The 23,528-nt window shown below is 50.5% G+C and overlaps 1 protein-coding gene across 2 annotated transcripts in view; it reads right to left on the bottom strand.

Moving 5' to 3' along the window:
• The window catches only part of RALY (RALY heterogeneous nuclear ribonucleoprotein), a 125,193-nt gene extending 104,026 nt beyond the window's left edge, over nt 1–21,167 (bottom strand). The window contains exon 1 of one of the 2 annotated variants that reach the window (XM_037403004.1): nt 21,058–21,167. The gene's annotated coding sequence lies outside the window, so the exon portion shown is untranslated. Of the gene's footprint in view, nt 1–20,080; nt 20,175–21,057 lie in introns of those variants that run through there. The other variant, XM_037403005.1, reaches the window with a different exon arrangement.
• Nucleotides 21,168–23,528: the final 2,361 nt, after the last annotated feature.

The following is a 23,528-nucleotide window of genomic DNA, read 5'->3' as shown; positions in this document are numbered from 1 at the left end:
ATAAAATACTCGATGCATTCTCTGGCTGCTGTACCATGCCTCCTCTGCAACCCAGGGAGATCCACAGCAACCCTAACAGCTTGATGACACCTGAAAATTTTCCCTATTTCTTCCCATTCATAGGAAAGATGCTGTCCACCTTACCTCTTTACAATAAGATGTAGCTAAATTCGCCCTGGATCCTAAAGATCATCCAACATGAAGCTTTCTTTTCACCCAAACTGTGGCTGTAACGTCTCCTTAATATCTGCAGCAGAGCAGCATGCTTCCTGAGGATTTTTGTGCCAGTCTAGTTCAAACCTTCCTGTGATCTTCTGCCTGTCTCATCAGTGATGCAGAAGTGCTGCAGAGATGCCAGACATATCTGTATCATTGTCACTCCAGTCTATTAGCTCAGCAGTCTCCAACGTGTATTTTTCCACCATGCCAGAAATAGAGTTGCGCAGATGAGCAATTCCCTTACACCAGGAGCCTGCAAGTCCTCTGTGACACCAGAAAAAGGCTTCTGAGGGGCTCAGACCGATCCCTGCCAGGTAATGGGGCAACAACTTGCTGAGCCATGGGTACATTCGTACCCACGTTTTAAGTCAGAGATCCCTGTGACTAGCAAAGCCACCTCCCTGGCTGCAAACATAAAAGTGCCCATCATAAAGCAAGAAGAGTGCTCAAGAAGCAGGTTTCTGGGGGGCAGAAAAGCTGGCAGGCAGAGGCAACGGAGAAGAGCATGCAGAAAAGGCAGAGCAGACGCAAGTGCTCCCTCGCCGCAGCCATCTCCGCTCCCCGCCCTGCAGAGGCAGAGCACGTCCGGCACCCCAAGAGGCTGCTGCTTTTATAAACAACCCTCTAAAGCAACCACTTCCCAAGGTCACAGTGAATTGTGACTGAGTTTTGTCCAAGTGATCCAGACTGGTCCAAGGGGACAGATCTGCACACAGAAGGGAGGCGATCGAGACTTTCCCTTCCCCTTATCAGAGGGCAGGCAGCAGCTGAGATCTACAGGCTCTACCTCCTCCTCTCCCAACCCAGTGCTTGTGACAAGCAGAGACCTGAGCATCCCTGTGAGGTCCTCAAGCTGCTGCTCTTAACCCACCCCAAGCTCTGTAAGCTCAGCTGCCTCACACCCAGCCAGAGGCAGATCCAGCCCCTAAACCTACAAACTTTCAATTCTCCTTGTCTTTAAACAATTTTCTTCAGATCACTTAACATAACCATGCTGTGCCTTACCAAGGGGTCAAAGCAAGGCAAGCATGTCAGTAAAGCCAGGAACTTCTGCTCCCCCGAGAAGCTGGGTGCAGGGCATTCACCTGGGGATCTCTCCATAAACACGCTGCCCTCTAGTTTTACTAAATGGCGCAGGAATGAAATTCAAACCTTGCCCCCAGCAGCACGATATCTCATTTTGATTCAGCACCCCCCAGCACACACAGAGCGGGAAGCAAAGCTTGTGAACACAACAGCAAAGGGCATATTCCCACCAGCTTACCCGCTGGTCGGCGCAGCGGGGCGCACACAAGGGGTGCCAGGGGAAAGGGTCTGAGGGCACGTGGCTTGCAGGGCTTGAGGCGGCACTGGAAAGGATCTGCACACACACAGCTCGACTGGGATTCAGCTGCGGTATTCAAGGCACACGGTGGTGCCCCAAAGCAAGGGGCTGCACCCGCGCACCTGCGTTTCCAAGAGCGCTCTGGGGGCTCCCACTTAGGAACACTGGTTCTCGTAAACAAGAGCCCCTCCGCAGTCTCAGAACCATTCTGCTGCACAATGACTGTTTCTTTTCCCAGCAACTTTATAGGCTGAAAAATCTGGAATAGCTTAAGACAGTATTTGGGGCAGTTCTGTGCTTATCCCATTTCCAGTTTGGGGAGGGTCCAGTCTTAACAGCTGATGAGAGCGCCAAGATCCAAGCCTCTGAGCAAACAGCCACCACTACTTTCCCTTCCATGCAACAGCATGTTTGATGTAGTTACTTTGCAGCCCCAGGCAGCTATATGTATAAAGGCCATCACTCATTTTGGTCCCAAAGTCCTTGCCAAACGTCTGGCTGCTTTTCCACAGTCAAATGCTGGGCTGCGCCCTACACCAGAGAACAGAAAAGCACAGTCCTCCCACAGGTTTCTTCAGAGCACGGCCTATTAATTGAGGTATTGAATTAGTAAGGTTAGATCTAATTAGCTCAATTTGACCCAGATGCTTTAAGCAACATTCTTCTAAAATGTTGGAGCGTGTTATCATACAAGTTCATCGCGGCACTGGGTAAAAAAAATAATCTATCTTGGAGCAGCTTTTCCAGGTGTGCCTCCGTGACCCTTCAGGATGTATTTTCATCCTTTCTGTGGGTGACAACATGCACAGCTATAGACAGCTGAAGAGGAGAGACCAGCCTTGCGTTTACAGCTCAGGAGTCAGGAGATCCTCCAGCCAGGAACAGCCTCTGGCTCTCCACTGCTGGTTGATGGAAAAGCATACAGACCCTCACCACTCCTTTCTGTCCTGCCCACTCCAGTATAATGGGTCAGGACACAACCTGAGTTTAATGATGTCCTTTACATGCTGAGAGCCCAACCCTAGCAAGGGCAGCCACGAAGCTGCCGCTGCCCAGACAGGTTAAAACCGACAGCATAATTGGGATTTGAGCAAAATTCCTTTTCTGGACACAAACTTCACCTGCAGAAAGAAATGGTCCTACTCTGCCCATTTTCACTGGAAGAACAGAAGGAAGAGAAACAGGGAAGGCTACGGCAAAAAGTGTGCAAAAATGCCAAAGCTGAAATAGTTTTTCATTATCAAGGGGCAACTGCTCAGCAGCAGTAACATCTACAGCGCGAGCAGACGACCTCACACCACGCATTCAGATCCCAACAACTCCAATATGAGTCACCAGGAACAATCAAAATATTTAGGCATGTAAGGTACAGATGTTAGCTGTATCATGTTAACCTCTTCTCTTTAAAAGCAGGAAGCTCTTAAAAGAGTAAGCTTATCCCAGAAGTGAGAAAAGATTAGTAGTTGAGGAAGAAACTGCGGGAACAGGAAAGCGGTTTCCTGGGAGAGAGCAGACAGAGCAAAGCCAGGGATGATGCAGGTTCTGCCAAACAAGTCACAAATGCAGCTGAACGACACAGGTCGGAGAGGGACCAAGAAACCCCACCCAGGTGTGCAGCAACCCCCAACAACTGGGGTTTTTACAAAAATGACAGACTCTTCAATAAAACCGTTTCCATTTTCCTGAAAGAAAAATGTACAAACACATTATTTTCCAGTGAGCTATGTGAAAGCAAAAAAGGTTTGCTTTTTCTGAACCATTATTTCAAGACATCAAAATAAGCCCATGTTTAGGTGTTATTTTATTGACATTCCCAGCAACATGTTCCAGAATGGTACTGCAACACCCAATACGGAAGCGGAAAACATCAAATTCTCCAAACTTGGTTTTATTCTGTGACTACAACATTCAGTATGACAGATGTTCTTGTCAAAGTGTCAGATACTGAAGTGTTACTTACTCTTACAGCTGAACTCGAACCTGCAGCCAGCCAGCAGTGGGGTGCTGCCCGTCAGACCCCACAGGGCAGCACGCTGCTCTGCACTACAGCCCGTGGCGTGCAGGGGAAGGAGACTCCTTCAAAGGGATCCAGAAGAGATGAAGAAAAAAGTCCACCTCTACACCAGAGGGCATTCAGCCTTCGAATCCCTTGCTGCAGCTCCAGCTGGTTTGGTTTCTTTGCGAGTGGGGCACTGCACTTCTGACTCATGGAGAGGCAGCCCCCAGCCCTGCTGCTGGACCCCAGCAAGGTCCCACACAAGGGGGGCCCACGGGCCGCCACGTCACCTCTCCACATTCACCTGCTACCTGGGAGCAGCAACATCCCCTAATCACAGGGCTTGGGTGCTTGAAATCCTCTCTCAGGGCTTCCCACACCACCCCAAGACTGGAAGCATCTTCTTCACTCCTGGGAATCGCACTGGGGGAGCACCCAGCAGAGCGGGGCACCCCCCAGCTCCCTACATCAACAGCACCCACCACGTGGGACCTAACCGGGATATCACCTCTGTGCTGCCCTGGCAGAGAGCTGGAAGGTACAGCGCCTGCAGGGCTGCGACTGCTTTTCCCCCCTCACTAAATGCAGAGGTAAGATCAAAATAAATGCACTAATTGAATAAGTGCTCGCCATGGTGAAGAAGCGTTACTTAAACTGACCATGAACCCCTCCTGCCTACCTGTGATTGAAATCATGGATTTTTTTATTCATCTTCCCCTGACATTCCTTTTAGGATCACCACCAAGCCTAACAAATGCAATTAAAGCTAGAAGTCTCTTAATTTCTTTCCCTACTTCTGCACAGGTTCCTTTTTTTTTTTAAAACAAAAACAAAGCACCCTTAAATGGAACAGTGACTGAAGTCACAACTTTAACAAATACAATATGATATACAGGAACAAAACCCCAGCCCGAATTACTGTTCCACCGGGATTCCCAAACACACAGCCTCAGAGATCAGGGAAATGGAGGGTGTTTGTGCACAAAGCTGCAAAAAAAATTAAATGTTGTGTTGGGCCAAGAAGAAAGCAAATTAACAAGGGGATTTTTCTTTCTGCCTGTACTAGTTTCAGCTGGCTGCGTTACTTCCCACAAGCCGCTAATGCAGTCTAATTGGGAGGGGAGGCATGTAGCACAGCAGTTGCTTAGCAAACTTTATCATTATTTTTCATGAGGTCCCAATTTTCCCTGCTAGATTGGATTCACTGTGCCTCGGTGTATTTTGCTGTCCTCTGCTTTATTTTCTTTCCTCTCTTCCTCCTCATCTCTCCCTACTCATTTTATCACAACACTCAGGTCTGGCTACCATTAAAAAAAAGCCTTTGCAAGCCCGTGACTACTGGGAGCAGCAAGCAGGTTGCTCTGCTTGGGGTGCAGCAGCAGGACAGCACGGCTGCTCCAGGGCACGCGGGACGGCAGACTGGGCAGCCCCCTCTGCCACAGCCTCCGCCAAGCCACGGGGCTGATGGCTTTGCACATCTGGAAAGAGGCACCCTACACATGCCTGTTTTACGGCAAGAGCAGATGATCTAAAGATGGTCAAGGTCCAAGTCCAGCAGAGGATTAAGGCATAAGATACACGCACTAGCTACCCGATCAGACTATATGTGCACCAGTGCATATGGCAGGCACACCCCACCGTGGGAGCATGCTCTGAGTGGCACAGCCACCAGTGCGTCACCACTTGGCACTCCAGCATGGTCTGTGTAACACTAATTCCCGGCATGGCTTCTCTTGTTCCGTCGTGCACATCTCTGGCACTGAGCTGCTTGGGACAGTCTGCCAGGGCTGCAGCAGACTGTCACCGACAGAACTCCCTCCTCTTGTGCCTGAAAATACCAGGCACTTCCACCTTAGCAGTCCTGTGACGAGCCACGTGGAAGCAGGAGACCAGCAGTCCCTCCAAGCACACCTAAAGGGGCTTTGGGCACTGAGCCTCCAGCAAGGAGGCAGGGCAGGTAGTGGACCTCCCGGGAAGGGCAGCAGGGCATGCCTGTCCCACCCAGGCACCAGCTGGAGGCAGCCAGCAGGGAATTTCTGCTAAACACAGTGAAGAAGCACCTTGAAGGGCAAGGGGAAGCCAGGCTGAATCAGTGGTCCAGCTCTGGAGGAGCTGAAGATCCACCTTGTGCATGAGTAGAGCTAAGCCGGCATCACCGGGGCAAGCCATCCTGCTTTAGCACCCACAGACAAGGTGATGCCCAAAGCAGCCAGCAGGCTGGGAGACACCAAGTTTTGCTCAGCGATAGACCAGCCTGATGAACCACCTTCCAGCATCCCACCACGCGCTGTGGAGCGGACGGCCAGAGACTACCCCGATAACTCCCCAGCAAGGCCAAAGGGAGCTGACCCCAGCACAGCCGCCCCCCGCCGCAACCCATCCGGACACGAGCCGACACCAGCCCCTCCCGAGCTCAGCACCAAGGGGCCCAGCTCCCCAGCCGGGCCCGCCGAGGAAGCCCACACTCTCCAGAGCAAGCCCTCGCTGGCCGGGCGCCAGCCTGCGCACGTGCTGGCAGACAGCGCGAAGGATTTATACACTTCATCTTCTGTCATTTTCTACCCTGGAGGAGGCAAGCCTCTAAATTGAATTATCACAAAGAAATCAATTCCAGATCAAACCTCTGTGAAATTATAATTGTTTTAATGATCTGCAGGCTGGAATAGACAGGGCCCAGGGAAAGAGTCATATACATTTCCTCTTCAATTCATAAGGCTCCTACAGGAATCAGCCTTTGTTCACAGGGAGCATTAGTGTTTTCTAATTATGTATTAATTTAATCTACTATTAATTTTCAATTATTGTTATTACACAGGCACTTTCTTTTTCCCCAATGTAGCTGCTGTGTAAGATGCTGAATTCCAAACAGCTCTGTGGTGAGCTGACAGGCAGCAGATTAGCCTTCAAAAAGGAAAAAAAAAAAAGCTTCAACAACCAATTTTGATGAAGACATTCCAACCAAACAAAAATATAACAGAAAACCCACACACACATCCTTCTGACTCATCTGAAAACACTATCAGCAGCCTGCTTAGCCTAAAGGCTTAAATCATTTAGGTACAGCATGTCTGTGGAGACTTTCATTAGAATTGACACTCTGACAACTGCAAAAAACTACAACTACCCAACTCGCCACATGATGGGCAGTTTAAAAATCATTATCAACCACAGGACAAAGACACCCAGGGAAATGAAGTTTCACTAAACCTTCTCCTCCCTAAAGATGTGGGGGAATACTGGATTAAAAAATAATCAGGTATTCTTCCTTGATTAATTGTAGTTGCAAAAATAGCTCAGAATTTTCAGCATTACACATTAGCAAGAGCAGAAGCGACACGGCTTTGACCAGAGCTGGCCTGGACGGACAGCAGAAGCATCTGCTAATGTGGATGTAGAGGGATTTAATTCTTGAATTTCACATTCCAGAGATTCTGCTCATCAGAAAGCTGCTGGCGCTAAGGGTAGCCCCTCTTTACTATGGAGAACATCCAAGATACCAAAGAGAAGAGGAAGCACCTGGAAAACACAGCACATTTCAGACCCCATTGGTACAGTTTGTCCTGCCTTTTTCATGGATGCTGCAGAGAGGCTTACAACATCTGGTTACAGACTTCAGGCCAACGTGCACTGGCTTGGCAGGCTATCCTCGAATTTTCCATACACAGCTAGAATCACATCCAAGAACAGTGAGACTTTCCAAAGGCTTCGATAGCTTTGGTTCGGAGAGGCTCACACACTTCCAGTGCATTCACAACAAGCAATTAAGTAATCCTGCAAACTAAAGGCTTGGGAAGTGCCATTGCCACTGCTGGTGCAACATCACGCAGGATGGGTCCCTCTGAGCAGAGACCAGGCAGCATTACAACAACAAACAACGCTCTCGCAGCAGCACGTGCGCGCACCCTGCCAAGCTGCGGGGTGCTAAGCCTGCAGAAGCGCCTGCCTGCAGGGCTCGGTGCATCGGCCCTGGGAGTCACCAACCTGTCACCCAGCTGGGATCAGCCTCTCCATTCAAATCCAGGTAACAAAGCTCATCTCCCCACAAACTTGGGACACAGAGGTCACCCCAGTCGCTTGCAGCTACATGGGCAGGAGACACCTTGTTCTGAACATTATCTCCAGGATGGCCAGGGCTACAAGTTGCCCACAGAGGAACTGGCTGGTTTTCGCAGGGTCATGTTTTATACATGAACCAGCGCTGCAGCTTCTGGAGCACACTGCTTTGAAGAGTTCTTGTTTATGAATATGTTATTTTAATAAACTGCAGCAAGCAGGGGATGCAGGATTCCCAGCTCTTGTGGCATTCCCATATGATTTAAGATCAAAATAATCTGTGTGTGCACAGAGGCAAATCAAAGTAAGCCCTTGTCACTTCTTTGTGCACCAGCAGAAGGGCTGGCAGCAGGACAATGCTGGCAGCCAGGACTCCCCCAGCCCAGCACCACACTGCAACCTTTACTTCCTTTTAATGCTACCCGCTAGTGGGGACAACCTCAGTGAAGTGTGGGAGCCACAAAACGCCTCCTGAACTCTGACCGTGATGGTTTGCTCCTGGATCAGCCACAGGGACACATGGAGCTCCAATGGAGAGGCTGCCCATGCAAAGGCTCTGTAGCTAGGCAGGGTGCGGAGCCCAGTCCCAAAGAGACCCCGAGGGCAGGGGCAGCCTCACCCCCATTCCTACACAGCCTTGCACTGCCTTGGCTACTTTGGACAGGGAGCAGCTGGACAGAAAATAGCTGCAAAAGGTTAATAGATTCCTCTCACAATGAAGGGCTGGAGATGCATAGCATGGCTGGTGGGATCAGGAACAGTGTGGTAGACTTCTGACAGTCCTAGGACCTCCACAGCCCTTGTTGCTCTACCTGAGATGCAATAATTTCCCTGAAAACCAAATATGACAACATCTCAAGTGCAGGACTTACTTCCTTCTAGTTATAAGGATGGAGAGAACGAATGGGCTGCTTGAAAAGCACCCTCGTTCTGGAGGCCACCCCACCCAGTAACTGCAAGTACACTGGATGCAGGGCCATTTGCCTCCACGTGTGCCACACAAACACAGCTTTCCTGTCACTGCAGGACCGGCTGCCTAGACCAGCCATGCCCAGTCTCTGAGCTGGGAGAGGCTCTCTGGTTACTGGGCTCCTCTAGGCACAACCGTGCCCACCACCCCAAGGGCACCCACAGCTTGCATGCATCACCACAGAACTGGTGACAGCACGGGGCTGAGCCTCACTCACTCTGCTGGATCCAGAGCGGTGCCAAAGCAGCAGCCACAACCACAGTAAGGGACAGATGCGTTGAAAGTGCCTGCAGACCAGAGGCTGTGCTCCCCACACCGGAGCTTTAGCACATTTGGCAAGTGGGACCTTCAAGGCAAAGGACTTTGCTAAGAGAAAACAGCCCCAACATTTGAGAGGCGAGTCAATTCTTTACAAGCTAGGTAAAGCAACAGTCACTTATCCATGTCTAGAGGTCCTAATGAATGCATGAGCCTACCAAAATCCTTTTCTCCTCCAAACTGTGAGGCTCTCAGCAGCGTCTGAGCCCAGCCTTATCCCATCCTCTCCCATCTAACTCTACACAAAAGTAATAAAGGCTTTGCCAAGCTGCTGCAAGGCTCAGCTGGGCTCACTCCCCTCAAAGCAAAAACTTCATCCAAACCTTTCTCAGAACAACTTACTGCCACAAAAATGCTCAACATCACTTTTTTTGACCAAAACAGTCATTTCACTTACGTGAGTGGAGGGCAAGAAACAGCATTCTTCCTCCCTCCCTCTTTTATCCTCTGAAAATAAGGAGTTCACACCCTGGTTTTAAAATCATGTCAGAACAAAACTGCCAAACACTTCAGCTTCTGTTTGTTTCATAACCGGAATAGCCGAGAGACACCTGACAGCTCCAGGGACTCCACTTCTGTGCTCATGCATAAACCAGCGACAACAGCACGGTAGATTCATACACAGCTCTAATCTCTGCATTTAAACCACCACAGTCACCGCCGCATCTGAGCTCACCTTCTGCCCAAAACAAGCTGAACAGATTTCCCAGTGGGTCTCCTGACTCACCAGCACATTCTCCTTTTAAAAGGTCAACAATGTATGTTGTGACAATGGGGATTTCATTAGTTTCCTCTTGGTTTCAGTTGGTCAGCAGGGATGTAAGAGATTGGTTGCACTCAGGAGCTTCCCGAACAATGTGCTGTTCATCTTCGTTAAGAAGAAGAGCAGTCATCAGAAACATCTCGTCCCTTGGTTTCCCGCTGAGCACAGCAACGGAGCTATTACCAAGGTGGTCTCTCCAGGGAGACGTCTGTTCCAAGATGTCCTCACACACTCACTTCATCTATTTACACACCCAGAACCAGGATTCCAGCTAGAAATCTTGCAGAATAGGACAGACAAAAGCTTTACTCCAACTTCCCTTCAAGTGCTCCAATACTGCTCTTTTCTGAGCAGCTCTGAGCAATTCCCATGAAAAGTAGAGTCCACTCCCCCACACGGGAGGCCTTCTACAACCCCCACCCAGTTTCCAAGATCAACGCTCCTAAATCCATGTATCCATCACAGACAACGCAGCTTTGGGTGGACCACCTACTGCTCTCTACTGTCCAGGTGACCCTGCCACAAGGTCACGAAGTACTAGCTACTCATCCAGCTGCCTGAGAGTACAGAACTTCACATCCCATTTTAAGTCTCCCAGGAGGCTGGCGGTGCTTGTAGATGATCATTCATTTGCCAAAAGGAAGAGCTACAGATAACCATTTGCTTGCAGATCCTAGTGGTTTGCTGGAGGAGGAGGTGACAGGTGCAGCCCTTCTTTTATTTCAAACATTTCTTGATAGACTTGCAGAGCAGGCAGATCAGCTTTAACACTAGAAATATCTTCCACGCTGCACTGGGTGGCATAAGGACATCCATATATCCATCTGCATCTACTCCAGTCCTCCTCTGCCACCATTTCAATCGTGGTCACTTGCAAGGTCATCTCAGCTGAGGAAAAATAATTTGGGTAGCAGACTAAGTTCCCTCTGCAGCTTTAAAATACACTTCTATCCATTTTTACTGGATGCTTAGGGGCCCATGGTGTCACATTTTCAAGTTTTTCTTCCACAAAGCTGGCAGCTTCCTTCTGTGAGAAGCAAAGTTCCTACATCATCACACAGCTTCAGGACTGAAAACAAACTCCAACCTGTAGAAACCAGCCAGATGGGTTTAGGTCCCCTACTCCATGGACTGGAGGAGGAGATCAGAGGACCGTGCTCCAGTAGCTACATTAGTAGGGGCCATATCCTTGGTCCCTACCACTTTGACCCTTGCAGTGAATCTTCCACACAACCAAACACTTCTGGATCTGAGGCTGTGTTCATACAGCAAAGGGAGACTCTCAGCCGTTTGAAAGGGTGCTAGACCCGATTCCTAACATGCTTCCGGGCAAGACAGGCTGTCTGCTTCCAACTCACTTTATCCTTCACCACAGCCAGAGTCAGAACAGGGTTGGCTGGGGGGAAGGAGGAGAGCAAGTGAGCTGCATTTTAAGCAATACAGCAATGAAACACAGGCTTCAGAGATCAGGAGACAGGCTTTTTAGTCAGAGCAAAGCAAAAGGCATCTGCTGGAAGCACGGCATAGAAGCATTTAGTATTGTGAGCTGTAAGGCTAATCTGATATGACGCTCCATCAACGCTGGATACACAGCTTAGATAAATCTTTCATCTATAAAGCTCATTGTCACAAACCTGAAGCACATGGTAACACTAACATACTTCACCTGCACACGCATCCCCTTTGGGATCTTCCCTTAAGGACATTCCTTACAGAGCTGGCATGCGAATTTTGTGATTCTCCCTCCCTGGCTGCCAAAAGGAAAGGCTGTCAAGTTTAGTCTTCATAAAGAAGTGAACACACATCTGACCTACATAGAGTGCACAGATGTGAGTAGCCTCACATAGCACTCCATAGATTATTTTTTTTTAATGCAAAAAAATTAAACACCACCTGCTTTGCCTGGAAGTGTGCAGGAACAAAAGCCAGCTGTACACCAGTGTGTTGCACCAGGCTTCAGACTGGAACTCTGTATCACCACGTCCGCTTTTTTTTACATACACTTTTCAACAGATCATTAGGTGTCTGTTGTCACAGGAGATCCCAGAGTTTACTCTTGAGACAAAAGAGTGGTAAAATAAGTAGATGCAGCAATATGAAACAAAATTGAGGCACTCCAGCCAGATCTGCCAGGCTCCCAGCAAGGAAGGAGCCTAGCAGCGGTTTACCTCCTTGCAAGCCAACATTAAGCCTTGCAAAAATGACTGCTATGCTCCTGCACCGAGCTAAACACCGCACGGCATGTATTTCCCAAAGCCTGGTCCCCTCTGCGAGGAAATCAGCTGTGACAGGGTAAAGCCCCTAGGAATGGGGATCACAGGGAGAGGCAGCAGGCTTGGCTCAGGCACGCAAGACCCTGTCGACTCCTTCAGCTGCGAGTGAGGATTTTGCAGGCAGGTTTTGGGGGAGGAGAGACAACAGAGCAGTGTAAGTAACTTTGAAGAGTGTGAACTGGGAGCAAAGAGACCTGGCTTCCTTCCCAGCTCTGCTACCACCCAAGGTCAGGCCAAGTCACATGCCCTCCTACCTTTTATATATTTAGAGCATAAACGCCAGAGCCACGACTGCTTCTCACTAGGTATATGCACAGAGCTTCAGATACTACCTTACTGTAAGGAAAGATGTCAAAGATTGCCTGGGGTTTTTTTTCCAGGCAAGGAACAAGAACCAGGATGGTGGCAATTCTAGAAGGTGGGAAGCCTTCTCAATACTTCCTACTCTCTTTTATTCTTACTAGAAAACTTCAAACAAACAGAATTCAAGGAATCAACAAGAATAAAGCAAATTAATTGGTTTACATTATTTTATCAGCTAGTCTTCAGCCTACTTGCTAGAAACTCCCCTTGCTCATGACTTGAGGAGCTGAAAGTGAAATAAAAAGTTGACAAACTTCAGAGTAAGAAAATAATTCCAAACATACTGCCCAGTCTTAGCTGAAAATTTTAAAGCCAGTCACTAGGAGAAGTCCCCAGGTCTCTATAATCACGTGCACCTCGTCAGCATCAGCCTGTTTCTTAGAGACAAGGACAGCAGAGTCCAGTGTGGCAGAGGGCACCAGCTTCCAAAAGCACTTTCTTTTCTCAAAGCGTAACGCAGTGGGTTCTAAAGGCCGTTTTCCATTGTTGCACGAAGTCTTCTCACTCAAATCACTGTCACGTCATTGCAAGTTGAGGAGATGCTTGGTAACGCTCCCCTTCTGTTACAGCCAAGAGAAGAAAGAAAAAAGTTTCTATATAATATAGACATTGCTGGGCTGTATTGTCTAACTGTGCTCTGCCCCAAGACACGGCAACTTTTCAGCCTGAGCAGCCTGTTGAAGCACAGAGTTCATCCTCCTCTGTGGGACTTCCAGAGAAAAGGCTTTGTGTAAACACACACTATTTACTCCCCACACATGCTACAGCTTGGCAACCCAGCTGTGAAGACTTGGGGCTAGCCATAAATCACTCACACGGCTTAACGGGTAAAAGCCTATGACCTGCCAAGCTGGAATCCATGCACCAATACCTCCCAACCCACTATAAAATATAGATGTTTATGCTACATATATGGCTAAAAATTTATTAATTCTGAGGTCACAAGCACTGTGTTTTTCCTCCTCTTGCAAATCAGTATTTGAACAGGCATACATCATCAGCTAGAAGCACACAAAATAGGATGGTGATACAGCATCTGCAAATTGAACTGCAGAAGGAAACGATAATAAAAGGAACGAACACAGCCCAAGTACGCGCATCGCCTCTTCCCCCGCGGCTCAGGCTGCTGGGCCACCTGTTTGCTCAGCACCCTGCTGCTGGGCAAACCCCTCCACAGCCTGAGCCCCTCCCCCCCCCCCCGCCCCCCCGCAGCTCCTCTCACCATCGTTTTGGAACACGCACAGGAACAAGGTTATCATGCCTCTAAAGGCAGTGGTGCACTCCCTTGCAGGCTAACACCAGGAAAGAGGCGGGTATAAGCTGTTACCGTGCCAGTGCTAACAAAAAACCTCAAAGTATCTGCATACATAAAGTAGCCATCAGAAACATGCTACTAAATGGTTTAGCAAATCTTGCTTCCTGTTCAACTGTAGCTCCTGGGCTTTTCCACACTGAACTAGTGACCTCTACTCTCTCCTGCCCGTTTTATACGGAATAAATGTTTTGCTGTTGTGGGATATTTTTTCCCAGCCCTGACAGGTCTCAGTGCTCAAACGGGAAAGGAAGAGATCCAAAGTTTCTTCCCCATACTACCCTGCCAGCAGCTACCAGTGCCAGGCATCATCTCACTGCTGCATCCCACCAGCTGCACAGCATCACCCTGCAGGGCCTTCCCATCCCTTCTTCAGGGTGCAGCAAGAAAAGAAGAGATCCCACCGTTGTAATAAGAGCAAGTCATGTTTCAACAGGATCTTGCTCACCCAACAGAACACTGGTAGCTTTTGCCTCAAAATTAAGTAGCACTGGCATTTTTTCTCTCCTGGGATCCTTGCTGCTTTCCAGGCTAGGCTGGGCTGGGCAGCGAGTTCAGAAGAACTAGGAGCAAACATGGGAGCTGAGACATCAGCTGATTTATACTTGAGCTGAAAGAGCTTTATTCTCCTGGACCACATACACACAGCCCATTCACTTGCAGAAGAGATAACTTAAAATACCTTTTGTAATATCTGCTGGCAGAACAAAGATGAAGGACTGTAAGAAATGATCAATGTTTAAGCCCATCTTCAAAGTGATTTGGGGAGCTGCTGAAGATAAACAAGCAATCAGGGCCCAGGAGCCAGGGTAAAAGCTGACAAAGAAATTACTTTTTTTCCTAGGCAAACAGAAGGCAGCTAATAGCTCAGTTCAGAGATGCTGAGCTCTCTCCCCTTGTAATACGAGCAGGGCAAGAGACCAAATTTAATTTCTTCCTCACAACAACTTTAATTAAAATCATCTAAGCCCTTCCTGCCTCTCTCCTGCCATGAGGTGTGGTTCTGCTCACAGGAGGTATTAGCAAACTCTGTCTTATTAACATGCCCTCCCTGAAAATGCTGTTTATACTGCGATCAAATGGCTGGGGAGCCCATCTGCAGGAAAGCACTCCACTCCTAATTAAGAGGAAAAAACCCACAAAGCCCACCTTTGATGTGTATCAGTGGCAGCAGTCATTCCCCATGTGCTCGTGAAGCTGTTCAACACCATTAGCTTCACAGGGCATCCTTCCAGTGGAATTTACCAAGACATGTTTCTCTCCACCATCACCTGTGCTCTGAGTGCCAGGATGCTAGTGGAGGTAAAGAACCAACACTGGCTGCCTGAGATTAGCTGTACCAAGGATTTTTCAACAGTTTTATAAACACTGAAATTTCAAAGCTAGTTCCATGGTCTAGGTCCCCATCCCCGGGACATGATCTACAGCAACCCATGCCTGTGTCTGCACGGATGCACTGCCTGCAGCGATGCGAGGAGGTCTGCCCCGGGCTTGGGTACCAGCCTGGGTGAGAATGTACGGGACCTCTCAAATCCATCACAGATGTGGGCAGTACACATGCAAGGCAAAGTTTTACTGGCCTGTTGAAACGCAGGAGCACAAAAAAGAGCTGTACTCTAAACTTAAAAAAATTAAGCCTGAGTTACTAGAGGAGCTTAAGAGGATTTTTGCAGCGCTTACAGTTCTTACCAACTCCCAGAAGAGTTTTGGGGGCTGGTAGAGCTCTAAGCATTGCACATTGCTGCAGAATCAACAGTCACAGGCAATACCTGTTTTACAAGCAGATACAGCTCCAGGGACAGACACCAGGAGCTGTCAAACCACCAAATCATCACAACACTGCCCTCCCAGCAGGAACACGCTCAGTCAGGCCACACAGCACCATCAGCTCTGCAACATCATGTCCCACAGTGACCACAGAGCTTCTCAAATCTATCAAAAAAAACCCCAACCAAAAACGTTTGAGCACCATCTTCTACACAGGGGCCATATCTCAGACCAGGAGAGTCACCTTGAAGTCCTGGCAAATCCAAGATGCGACTGAGAGCAAAGGCCAGGCAAAAGGTGACATGAACGCCAGCAGCACTGCCTGCCAGTTGACTGTCACACGATATCCACAGCAGCCGTTGCTTCCATGCAGCCCCATGTTGTCAAGGTCCAAACCTCTTCATTGGAGCACCAGATTGTTCTTGTTTCTTCAAGACAGCAAGCTTCATCTACACATTCGGTTCAAACAAGCCTCCCACCTCCAAGCAGAGGTACCTTCTCCCTGTGCTACACAGAACCAGTGGTCCCCATGTCCTTCTTTTAGAAGGATTTTTCTCACAAACTCTCCCAAGACTGTTTTCAAAAAAAAAAAACTGCTAAAGGCAGAAGAAAGGCATGAGATTTCAACTAATAAAGACATCAAGAGCCCACGTGGGAAAGGAAGCTCTGCAACCACCTCCTCCGTCCATCCTGTGTCCTTCGCCAGCCTAGTCCTGAACACAGGAATTCATACATTAAAATTAGTAATAGCATTGATCTACTCCCAGCTTCCAGAACAAGCGTCCATTGCCACCATTTCCACAATACTTTCTCTGGCAGAAACTGTCAGCCCTATTTCCATGTTTAGGTATTCTCACTAGCAGGCAGACACCCTACGTGGAAGGACATTCCCCCTCCAAGGATGGTGGGACCCAGCAGAAGCTACCTAATCCTGACACAGGAGGATCTGGAGCTGCACTGCCTCACTGATGGATCTTGCTCATACATTTAGCCAGTCCATTCTTATTCTGCTTGTAGTATCAATCAGAAGATGAGTTCACATTCATTTCCACTGTGGCTGTATTTGTCGAAATATAAGCTGCTTACAAAAGCATCAGATAAAGCTACAGCACTTTTCAGTGCCTATTGTTCAGTACCATCACACACCACATTCAGATGATGCTGCAGACTTCACCTGGGAATCACTGATTTCACACGGACATAGCCCAGAGGTGCTCATGCTATTTACCTCATTTTCTTAAAGGGGGAAAGAAAAAACTGGCATTATGTTCTCTATTCTAAAAACTCACTTATTTTGTTACCCCAAAAAATAATTGACAGCTATGCAACTTTACTGGCAGTATACAAATGAGTGTTCAGTAAAGGAAATACTCTGCTGCAGGTGCAGAAATGCTACGGAAACAGAGCTCAGCATCCTGCCATTCAGCTCCAGTGTCAGGGTAGAAGCAAAATCTCAAAAGCCCTTATATCAGTTGGGGGACCTTCCCTGCACAGGCAAGGCCACCTCTTGCCTTGGGAACTGCTCCCCAGCACATCTTGCTCTATGTCGGTATTTGGTTTCATATTCTCAAGGCTTGCTCTTAAAAAAAATATCATTATTAGGTGCCCAAGTGCCAGATGCAGGATCCACCCGCTGCAACAACAGCAGCGGCAGCTCAGCAGGTCCCCCCTGAAGGGGGGTACATCCACCTCTAGGTCCGCTCAGGTTGGACGCACAAGAGACCTCAGTAAGCAGAACAAACAGGATTGTTTGCGTTAAACAGCGTTAAAGAGTCAAAAAGATGACTCACGCTGCCCTTATAGCCTTTCCCTGGATATCCAGAACAGAGCCAGGCACAGCTACAGAAAGCAGTTGTCTCTCAGGGTGAGGCTAACTCCAGGGATACCTCCTCCTGCCCTGGCGGCACCGCTTCAGACACTGTTAGTAAGGCCAAAGCTGCTTGAAGATGGTTGTATTTTAAGACAGAAACTGTTCTCATTTTATTTAAGGAAAGGAACTCATTACAATACTCCCCGTTATTTCCCCTTTCTTAAAGAAGAAAGGGCCTCACTGGGAGCTTACAAACCCACAGATAGCAGGCGACGTACTTTTCCACGTATACACTTCAGCATCATTTCTTATGTCGTGCACACTATCCCCCATCTCAGGCACCACAGAAGCAGCTCCTCTTGTTTGCTTACAGCCTGGCAACAACAGGATACTATTTCTGATTGTTTTAAGCTGCAAGAAACAAGAGAAGTCATAAGAAAAACCTTTAGATTCACTATTTGCATGCATACTCGTCTCCACGCAAGCTGAGGATTTCCTATGACATGTAAAAGAAGAGTCTTTGGTCATTGTTACAAGCCTTCGCTTTGACATTTCCAGCATCTTAAATGCAAAACTAGATATAAGCAGATGTTAATTCTGCAGAACATGGTTCAGAGTCAATCTCTGCCCTGGCATCACCTCAGTTCTGCCTTCCGTAAAGCACATACAATTAATTTTATATTGGAGATGGAGCCAGCAGACATCTGACCTTCTAATTAAATATACACTTTAAGGTGAGAACCACCATGTATTATTACTCACTTGAATTACACAGGTACACTAGGACTCATGGTAAAAATAAAAATAGACACTGTTCACATCACACCAAGGAAGGCAGCCGCATTCTTGTGCACAACAGCAAATTCAACTTAATCACAAATGACAACTTCTGAAAGCCTTTACTTTGGATTCATCCTTGGCATTTTTCTAGGCCAGCTTGAAAACAAAAGCTTTGTCTTCTTAAAATGCAGTTGCCTGAGGCACCTCTAAAAAAAGTGACATAACTCAGGTCTGAAAAATGCCTCCTGGGTTTCAGATTCTCTTAAGAGCCTCTTTACCATTCAGCTTGATTCAGATTACCCAGATCAGCACCAACTCTGCAGATTTAGCCTCGGCTACCAACACAGTTATAAAAAGCACACATTTAGAATTTATTTTTTTTAAACTATATAATGAAAGCTCTACAGTTACATAAAAAAAAAAAAGACCTTGTTATTGATCTGAATGGTTCCTCCCTCCCTTTTCTCAGTAGGTTTATGACCACCCCAATGACAGTCCGGGCAGTTCCACTCCGTTTCATTTATTTCAGATTATTTTTTTTTCCTAGGATGTTTTTCTCTCTGGGTGTTTTCAACCTTTCCCTTACAAACCACAAGCTGTGAAAAGAACAAGCAACCCATTTTGGAATGAAAACTTGGGCCGAAAAATTTGATCCTTGGTTCTTCTCCCCTCCACAACCCCTCCCCACCTCGGTAATCCCGCAGGCGATGCCTTTGTGCTTCTACCAGCACAGGAGCACAGCACCGCGCCAGCAAGGCAGCAACTTCGTGGGAGGGGGCAAGGAAGGAAAAGCTGCAGCTCTCTTCAAGACAGACACTGCTATTTCTAATACCTGTAATTAACATACTTGAGAACTCTACAGTACCTTTAGCATACCAAGGATTTAATATCCATAAACCATTTTCTTTGAATAGATGCAAGTTTACTTCTAGGTCTGAAAACTACTTACGCAGCCATCAATAAAGAACTCCAATCAAAGTAAGTTCTGTTGCTTTTATTGAATGATTTGGGACAAGGAACAGCTGAAAGCTCTCTTGGTGATATGAACGTGTTAAAGTCTTATTTTTCTGAATGATCAAGTCCCATCACTTATTCCACATAAACAGTTCTCTGTCAAGAGCTTTAATCCTCTCTTTACAATCCCTAAATAAAACATCCTTCCAAAACTCATCGCTTATTATCTGCCTTTTCTAAAGAAAGTGGTTCTTAAGAAACCCATGTTCTGCTTTGCCATTCCCCTGAAATCCATCTACAACATGAACTTGAGAGAAGTAAAATACCAGCAGTCCTTCACGGGCACGGCATGGTAAAACATCCACACCTCCTGAAGACAAGTATCACACACAGCCAAGGGGAATGCCGCTCACCAAAAACAGGAGTCAGGAAAAGGCTTCCAGGAATGTGAGCGATAAACCTCGTCACAAATCGTCACTGAGGGTAAGCAGCCCATGAAGGATGCTACAGAGCCACAGTGCTGGGCTTAATTGGTGACAGAGGCTCCCCACCCCCCCGGTCACCCGTGAGGGTGAGGAGAGAGCAGCCCTTCCCTGCACACCGAGTCAGCACAGGCTGCTCACCCAGGGGCTCTGCCGCTGGCCTTGCCTAGAAAACAAACTCCTTCCCTACTCTTAACGTCAGATGAAAATAATGCAAAGAGCCCGAATCAGAACAAAGGACAGGGCAAGTGGAAATGCCACCTTGTCCCTCCTCGGCTGAGGAAGCGGAGCCGGAGTGGGAGCACCTGTAGAAGAGTGCAGGCACGCTCCCCCCAGCAGGGATAACCCCGCGGTCCTGCGACACTGCCTGCACACGCCACCGCTCACCTGAAGTGACAGCCAGCGATGCCCAGAGCCAGGTGACAGGCTCAGCCTGGACACCAGGGTCCACCGCAAGCACCGGCCCGAGAGCTCGCCCAGCTCAGGGAGCGGGACCCGCAGCCGCTGTCCACACCAGCTCCCGCGGCAGCCCTGCGGGCGCTGGCACCAGCTATCCATCACCTCACGGCTTTCATTTCCAGCGGAAAGCCAACAATCCCTTCTTCCTATGAAATAAGAGCGTTACTTCGTTGTTTGGGTTTTTTTTTCTCCTGGCCGCGAAAGTAGTAAGCTAAAGTCACCCGCGACGCTACTAACCTCAGTCCTTGCCAGAGCCCGAGCAGCAGAGGCGGCGGGGCGCAGAGCGGCGCTGGGATGCGGGGAAGCCCCGGTTGCCCGCAGCCCAGCCCAGCTCGCTGCCCTCGCCCCCCGCCCGCCCAGGGCTGCCCCCTGCCACAAAGCGAACTGCAGAATCTCGCTGCCCTCGCCCCCCGCCCGCCCAGGGCTGCCCCCTGCCACAAAGCGAACTGCAGAATCACGCGCTGAATCACAGGCGGGGAAACGAAGCTGCGCACCCGCACCGCTCTCCATGCAGGCGGCTATCCCAGCCCCCCCCGGCTCTACAGCCCCCCCCCGGCCAGAGGCGCAGCCGAACGCGCCGCGGGGGGCAGGGGCAGCCGCGCGTCCCGGCCGGGGCGCAACCGGGAGCCCACGCATCGCCTCGACCCCGCAGGGGACCCGCCACCCCGCGGCTGCCGGCACCGACCGCGCTCAGAACGCCACCGAGCTGCCCTGCGGCGCTGGGGCGCCGCGCTGATGCGGGGGGTGCGGAACGGCTCCGCGGCTGGTGGGGGCGGGGGGCTCCCACCGCCCGCTCCTGCCAGGGGCCAAGGAACCGGGCACAGCCCCGGGCGGTCCGCGGGCACGGCCCCGCCCAGCCCCACGCCGGACCAGCGCCACGGGCGTCCCGGAGCCGCCGGTTCAAACGCCGGAGTTCCCCATCCCGCGGGTGCCGGCACCTGCGCGCTTCCCTCCCGTTAAACAGGAGAGACGGGGAGCGGGGGAAGCAAACCACGAAACCCCGCAAAACACAGGAGAAACAGTGAGGCGCAGGGAAAGGAGAAAAGTAAAGGGAAAAAAAATAAAGGCGGCAATAACTCGTTGGCAGCCAGCCGCCAGCGCAGCCCCCGGGACAGCACCTCCGGCCCGGGGGGCAGCCGGGGCGGATGGGGGGGGGGGGGGGGGGGCACCCCGCCGCGGGGCAGCGGCCGGGAAGGAGCGGCGGCAGCACTCACCGAGCGGGACGGCGCCAAGGAGGACGGGGAGGGACGAGGCGCGGAGCAGCCCGCCCTCGCCCCGCGGGAGCCGCCGGCACAGTGCTGCGCGCCGCCCCGCCGCCCCGGCTCCTTCCCGCCGACCGTACCACGGCACCGCGCCGGGGGGGGGGGGGGGCGGGGGGGGGGGTACCGGGAGTGCTGAGGGTCGCTGCCCACCCCGGCGGGGCCGCCGCCCGTCCCCGGTGCCGCCGCGGCGGGCCCTGCCCGGCGGGGCTGCGCTGCGCTGAGCCGCGCCACCGGGCCTGGCCCGCAGGGAGCGCCGCCGCCCCGCGCCGCCCCGCACCCCCCCGACAGCCGGCGCGGTGGAAGAGTCCGCGGGAGCCGGGGGACCGGGGCCGGTGCGGGCGGCGGGTCCCGGCCCCGCGGCTCGACCTCCGGCGCAGCCCGGGCCGCGCTCCCCCGGCGCCGCTCGCTCTTCGCCCCTGAGGCCGGGTGCCCGCAGCGGCGGCCGAGGCTGGGAGCCGCAGACCGCGTGTGTCCGCCCGCCCGCGCACCGGCCCCGGGCAGCCCGCGGGCACGCCGGGAGCTGGGCTGCGGCCCCGCCGCGCTTCCCCGGCGCCCGCCGTGCAGACCGACCCTCAGCCCGGCTTCTCCGCCCGGTGTTCGCTTGCTCCTCGCGCTCCCCAGCAAGACAAACCCGATTCCCGCGGGACCAGATGTCTTACCGGAACGGATGTCCCCGTGTCATCCCCGGGGCGCGCGGGAGCAGCGACGCGCCGGCGGCACCGTGGGGGCGCGTGGCCCCGGCCCGCGGGAAGCGGCTCCCGCTCGGTGGGACGCCCCGCGGGTCGCCCCCGGCACAGCCCCCCCCGGCGCTGCCGGAGGGCCAGGGCCCGCCTGCAGGCGCGACCCACCTCTCTGGCCCGGCGCCGCGGCACGGGTGTTAATTGGCAATCCAGGCGCAGACACGTCCCCCCTGAAGTATTTGCCACCGATGCCAGCGTAACTACGGCGGCACTTCCGTAACTCGCTCACACAAAACGACCCAGCACGATGCTTGCTGCTGCTGAGGCTGGTGGGAGTGATGAGGTGCCCAGGAGACACCTCTGAAGGCTGGGTTCTTCGGTGGTGGAAGACCCCTTCACAAGGTGAATGCTCTTGCCAGCACCAAGACCTGTCTGCCTGTGGGCTGGAGGTGAGTTCTCTGGGCACCTACCAACCCAAACGTGAAGAATTAACTGTCCTTTCAGCTTAATTTTTCTCGGGCAACTCACACATCTCTTCCAAGCTTCAGTTTTTCACCTGCAGAGTGGGCTTCCTATAGAAGGGTTGAAAGGCAAAAGTACGTCAGCTTCTCAGTGGAATTCATTGGATTTTCCACTGGAATCCAAATACCTTAGTCTGTCATGGGACATTGCGCTCCCTCTCTCCTCGGAAAACAGTCTCCTCACGTTTTGCTTCCCATGACAAGTCACCCCCTGAGAGCGAGGGGAGGCAGAGAATCAGGGCGGTCCTGCGTTCAGAGTGCGTGTCTGGGGCAAGGCAGTCTCCTGTTCCTTCCAGAAGGAGGATCAAGGGGTATGACATTATAATTCCTATGGAGCTATGCAATAGCATTTCAGAATAATTTAGTGATATTTTTCCAGTGTTGAGGCATTCGGCTTTTTGACCAAAATTCTCAACCCATAAAAGCCCCAGTGACATCTGTAAACTTCTGCAAAAGTAGGTGTGTCTCCTATTAGTCCAGAATTAAGGTTTCATCAAAACCTGATTTTCTTTAAGGTCCTATTTGTAACTGCTTAACAAGCACGTTAAGATCTATGGGTGAGAAGCAATAGAGTACAAAAGCGTTTTTCATTATTCATTAAGGACAAGTGATGCAGGGCTTGTGGAAGGGAATAGAAAGTACACATACTTTTCTGCACTTAAAACAATTATTTCTTATTAATAACCCTGCAGAAAGGTGCCCCATGGAGACCTACAGTTTGGGTGTTTTGAAGTTAAGTCTCTTGATCACAAAAAGAATTATTCTTTCCCTGTGAAATTCCTAAGCAGGGATCCTGGGAAATGTTTTATCATTTTTATTTTTAAAAAATATTTACATAATTGGGTTTTGGGATGTCACTTTTGTCGGATGGAAAAGTAACATAGTGATAATCATGGAGACTGAGACCTGTCATGAGAATAAAAAGCTGCAGCTACAGAGCAGACCTGCAGCACGTTTGGGAAGAGGACTGAGGTGCTACAAAATTCCAGGAGAGCTCAGGTTGGAAGGGACCTTGGCGATCTCACCTGATCTCCTGGGATTCTGCAGGACTTACTCCAGTTTAGCACCACATTTCTTGTCCTGGAGGTGGCCCAACTGCATGTGCTGTTCCAGATGTGATTGGTGCGTGCGGAGGAGAGGGAGCAGGCATCACCCGCTGTAAACTGACCATTCCTCACTGCTGGGTGCGCTGCTCCTCAAGCTTCACTTGCTGCCCAGTGGC

The sequence above is a fragment of the Falco rusticolus genome, chromosome 10, assembly GCF_015220075.1.
Source record: "Falco rusticolus isolate bFalRus1 chromosome 10, bFalRus1.pri, whole genome shotgun sequence".
NCBI lineage: Eukaryota > Metazoa > Chordata > Aves > Falconiformes > Falconidae > Falco > Falco rusticolus.
Note: the sequence above shows the minus strand (reverse complement) of the source record. Positions and strands in the feature narration are given on the sequence as shown.